This window comes from Sinocyclocheilus grahami, unplaced genomic scaffold (assembly GCF_001515645.1).
Source record: "Sinocyclocheilus grahami isolate Dianchi unplaced genomic scaffold, SAMN03320097.WGS_v1.1 scaffold278.1, whole genome shotgun sequence".
Classification (NCBI taxonomy): Eukaryota; Metazoa; Chordata; class Actinopteri; order Cypriniformes; family Cyprinidae; genus Sinocyclocheilus; species Sinocyclocheilus grahami.
In genome coordinates, this window is record NW_015505457.1 from 506,593 (window position 1) to 511,816 (window position 5,224).

Here is a 5,224-nt window from a genome sequence, read left to right on the forward strand (position 1 = left end):
AATTATGTCCCCACTGAATGCAACAAATGCCTCGTTTATAATGGGTTTTCATGTTTTTGAATCATTGCTCCGGCCGGACAGGGCATCATCACAGTATGGTAGGGGCGTAACATTTCCGTCTAACGCTTGAGATATTCGGCCAATCATAATGCACTGGATAGCTGGCCAATCACAGCAGACCTCGCTTTCAGACCGATGAGCTTTGTAAAAGCTTTGTAAAAAAGGTGGGGCATAGAGGAGAAACAATAATGTACAGTATGTGGAAAATAATGTGTTTTTTGAACCTTAAACCGCATAAACACATTGCATTACACCAAATACACAAAATAATGTTCTTTTTAGCAACATCATATGACCCCTTTAAAACATCATCTTGTTGTGATGTTGGGTGCCAGAATGGACGTAGTACAGCCTCAAATTAGAAATTTGATCGCATATCTGCTGCCACTGCCAGACAAAAAAACGACGACAGCTGTGGTTAAACGCGATAAAACAGCAGACTGGACAGAAACGATTGTCAAAAATGCTCACGTTTGCAGCAAACACTTCTTATCAGAAAAGGTTCAATAAAGTATTGTCTGTTGTTGTTATGGGCGAGTCTACAGATTTCTTGCCATATGTCTATGTTTCTTGCATCTCACGACTGTCGTGTATGAAATAATGTCTGTGTGCATGTGTGTAAAACAACAAACTGACGATTTATATATAATCATTTGTAATTGTATATACATTGTTGTGATTAATTGTGGCTGGAACAATAGTGTAGCTGTAAAAATAGTTGCCTGCTGAAATTGAAATGTATATACATCTTCTTCATGACTAGATAGACGCGGTGAGTTTGTCTTTACTATACACGTTAGATGTGATCCACCTCATAGTAATAATCCTGTCAGATAATCCATCCTTCCACTGCCAGACAAAAAAACGACGACAGCTGTGGTTAAACGCGATAAAACAGCAGACTGGACAGAAACGATTGTCAAAAATGCTCACGTTTGCAGCAAACACTTCTTATCAGAAAAGGTTCAATAAAGTATTGTCTGTTGTTGTTATGGGCGAGTCTACAGATTTCTTGCCATATGTCTATGTTTCTTGCATCTCACGACTGTCGTGTATGAAATAATGTCTGTGTGCATGTGTGTAAAACAACAAACTGACGATTTATATATAATCATTTGTAATTGTATATACATTGTTGTGATTAATTGTGGCTGGAACAATAGTGTAGCTGTAAAAATAGTTGCCTGCTGAAATTGAAATGTATATACATCTTCTTCATGACTAGATAGACGCGGTGAGTTTGTCTTTACTATACACGTTAGATGTGATCCACCTCATAGTAATAATCCTGTCAGATAATCCATCCTTTGAGTGAGAGTGTAACATTACAGGTTGGCTAATCTGGTTTTGTGGTTAAAGTTAACCTTTTCAACATGTTTCCCTGTTGTTGTTGCTCAGCAATGCCATGGATGCGATGTTGTCTGGGGGGTTTGGCAAAAGGAGAGTGGGACAGTGGGCAGTGCTTGGGGTGGTGACTGAAGGCGGTGACTGTGTAGTTCTGATGTCAATTTTTTTTACGGAAGTCACAACGGTTCATGAAAAATCACAGCTACTTTATGCAGGCTATGTGAATTTTACTGTGGACTGACTGTTTTGAAACTTATATGGTAGTTAAATAGCCCCTAGACCTCAGTTATCGTGAAAAAAGCCAGGAAATGTCAGTTTTGACAATATGGGACCTTTAACGGCACAATATGTAATTTTCGCCACCAGAAGGGCGCGTATTCAAAATAAACAAATAGACAAAGGTGTAGTTTGATGAGTGTGGAATCATGGGAGTTGTCGTCTTCATCTCCACAGCCGATGCAATCCGATGGGACTCGGGCAGAAATCATGTTCATGGATGAGCTAATGATTTATTAACGTAATAGAATGAAGCAGGGTGAGGCTGAAAGCCGTCGAAGCGAAACGATGCAGCTGAACAAGCGTGACACACGGCTCGAAAGCAGCGGAGGTTCATATACATTGTTGTAAGTGGAGAGACTCTCGCCCCTGCTTTGTTCATGTCATGAACGAATTTGAACTATTCTACTCCTCACTGAGATTACTTAATAATTGTTGTGCCCCGAAAATATCATCGGACATGTCCAAGTTTCTTGTGTTTTAAATTAAAACATTTTTTTTGGCTTACATGTATTGTGGATACCCTTAAGGTTTGATGCTGATTGTTATTGTATTTGGTTTTATTCTATGCTGTTACCTCTATGAGTTTTTGTATTCTATGTTTAATAAATTAAAAATAAAAAATAAAAAATGAAAACAGCTGAGCTTTTATTATGCCACAGTCGACCGCTTCCGCTCTTTCCGGTTGTGCGTATGTAGGTAAAAAAAGCAGCGCTGTTTTATCATACTAGATACATTTGAAAGTTCTGTTATAATTCTACTCTGTGCGGTTGTCACCGGTCTATTAAAACTCACAACATATTAAAGCGTCTTTGGTGTTTCCATGTTTTATACAAAACAAAACCGGAAATGGAGGGGTTGTGACGTCATTGGCGGGCGACACAATGACACTATAGACACGGTCCGTGTCACTAGTTAAAATTGCTTATTTCTCTGGATTTAAACATTCTTCTAAACATTTGGGATACTGTAAGTACACAAGTCAGCAAAATATATAACACTGTGCTAGTGGTTTTTGGACATTTTAATAAAAAAAAGTGTTCCTGTGGCTCAGTGGTAGAGCATTGCGTTAGCAGCGCAAAAGGTCGTGGGTTCAATTCCCAGGGAACACTCATACTGGTAAAAAATGTATAGCCTGAATGCACTGTAAGTCGCTTTGGATAAAAGAGTCTGCTAAACACTTACATTTAATTTTAATTTTAAAAAAATGACATATTGTGCCTTTAAATGTAAACAATTTAAAAACTGAAGACGTTTTAAGGACCCGCGGAAACCCTAATAAGAACATAGTTCAGTGCAAACATTTCTGTTATGCATTTGGCAAAAAGCTTTTGTTGACTGAATTTTACCTTTGAAATTTAGGCAAGTGCAACTCTGGCGTCCCCGTTGTTTGTGCGCAGTGATGTGATGGCGATTTAAATAAAATACAGATTTCCAAACATATAGTATCCCCTTGAACTTGGTAAAAATATAATCTGTTTACCTTCTTGACTGGAAAATACTGTTTTCATGATCAGTTTTCACTTATTATTTGCTAATGCTAGTGCATGTTTACATTAGAGTGCACGTCCTACTACGCTGAAATTAATACGGGGAGCGGCTGGAAACTAGCGAACTCTCCTGGTTGGAGATAGTATTAACATCATAAACTGAAAGCAATCTTTACGTGACTTGCTTTTCAAATGTTTTAAAGGGGTCATATGATGTGATTTCAATTTTTCCTTTCTCTTTGGAGTGTTACAAGCTCTTGGTGCATAAAGAAGATCTGTAAAGCTGCAAAGACTAAAGTCTCAAATCCAAAGAGATATTCTTTATAAAAGTTAAGGGTCAGCCACGCCTACCTAAAACGGCTCGTTCTAACACACCCCCACATGTCTACATCACTATGTGGGAAGATTTGCATAACGCCGCCCGAATGTTGACGCAAAGAAAGAAGGCGTAACTTTTATTCTCGCTGTAGTATTGTTGTTGCCGCCGCCATGTCGTGAAGACGCTGTGTTACGTTGTGAAAGCGAAACTACCTTGTTTGGTCTTCCAAAAGTGGATGATATGCCTGGAGCTGATCCGTGCTGGTCGCTGAGGAAATACATCAACTTCGCGCTGTGGATCGCCGGATCGTCACATGTGGTTGCATAATTAATTATGTCCACACTGGATGCAAGCCGCAAGCCCGCCGCCTGCTCCTTCGTCGAATCCGCCGGCCACGCCGTTCTCAAGCCCGCCCGCCGCCGCTCACAAAAGCCCACCGTGTGACGCTGTGTGTTTCGTTGTGAAAGAGAAACTACTTTGTATGGCCTTCCAAAAGAGGACACGACTAGAAATCAGTGGTTAAGTTGTATTTACAACACTGTTCCAGAACAGTTCAACCCACATATTCAGATGTGTGCAGCACATTTTATGGAGGACTGTTTCCTGATCCTGGTAGAGTAGACTACAATGCCGGCTGTTCTGCCTCACAGACTGTAAGCAAGTTTTTTATATTTAAAGGATTTGCCACTGACGATTCAAACACGAGTTTTGAGCAGTGTAGAGTAGGGCTTGCTGTTTGTTTTATGTTTACGCGGCGCGATGCAACACGTAAAAAGACAGTATAAGTCATAATCCGTAATTATGTCCCCACTGGATGCAACAAATGCCTCGTTTATAATGGGTTTTAATGTTTTTGTCTCGTCGCTCCGGCCTGACGGCATCACAGTATGGTAAGGGGCATAACATTTACGTCACACCCTTGAGGTATTCGGCCAATCACAACACACTGGATAGCTGGCCAATCAGAGCACACCTCGCTTTTCAGACCGATGAGCTTTGTATAAATCGGCGCGTTTCAGAAAGGCCGGGCATAGAGAAACAATAATGTACAGTATGTGGAAAATGTGTTTTTTTTGTCTTAAACCGCATAAACACATTTCATTACACCAAATACACAAAATAATGTTCTTTTTTAGCAACATCATATGACCCCTTTAAAATTGATCATCAGAGTCTAATATGATCCAGCGGGCCGTACTAAAAGACACTGTGGGCCGTGTACGGCCGCCAGTTGCCCATCCCTGCACTAGAGGAATGAAGTGTGGCTACAAAACTAACGAATGTATTCCGATCTCCTCACAGACAGGGTCACAAGAAGGATTTTAAAAGTGGGGGATACATTAAGGCTGGGGTCTTTGAAGAGTAGAAGAGAGAGAGAGAGAAAGAGAGCGATCGCTGATAACTCTGTGACTGTGAGAAACTGTCACAGTGTGTGCAAGGTTCAAGACTGTGGTCATTTGCTTTGGCAGCAGTTCTTTGGCCAGCTTTCACTTTGCTTTTCTTAGCCTCTCTTAGATTGAAAAGAGTGTCTCAGAGGGCTCTAAAGGTGTCTGTGCAGTCTGGCTCTGATAAGCAGTCAGGCAGTTTTATGTCAAGCCTGTCTGTTCACATTCAGTCCGTGCCAACTCATGAGCCCTGCAGTTTATTACACTGTTGGGATGGGGAAAGTTTAACCTGACAGATTCACTCAACTGACGCAGAACACAGCTATATTTATTTAAACAGATACATA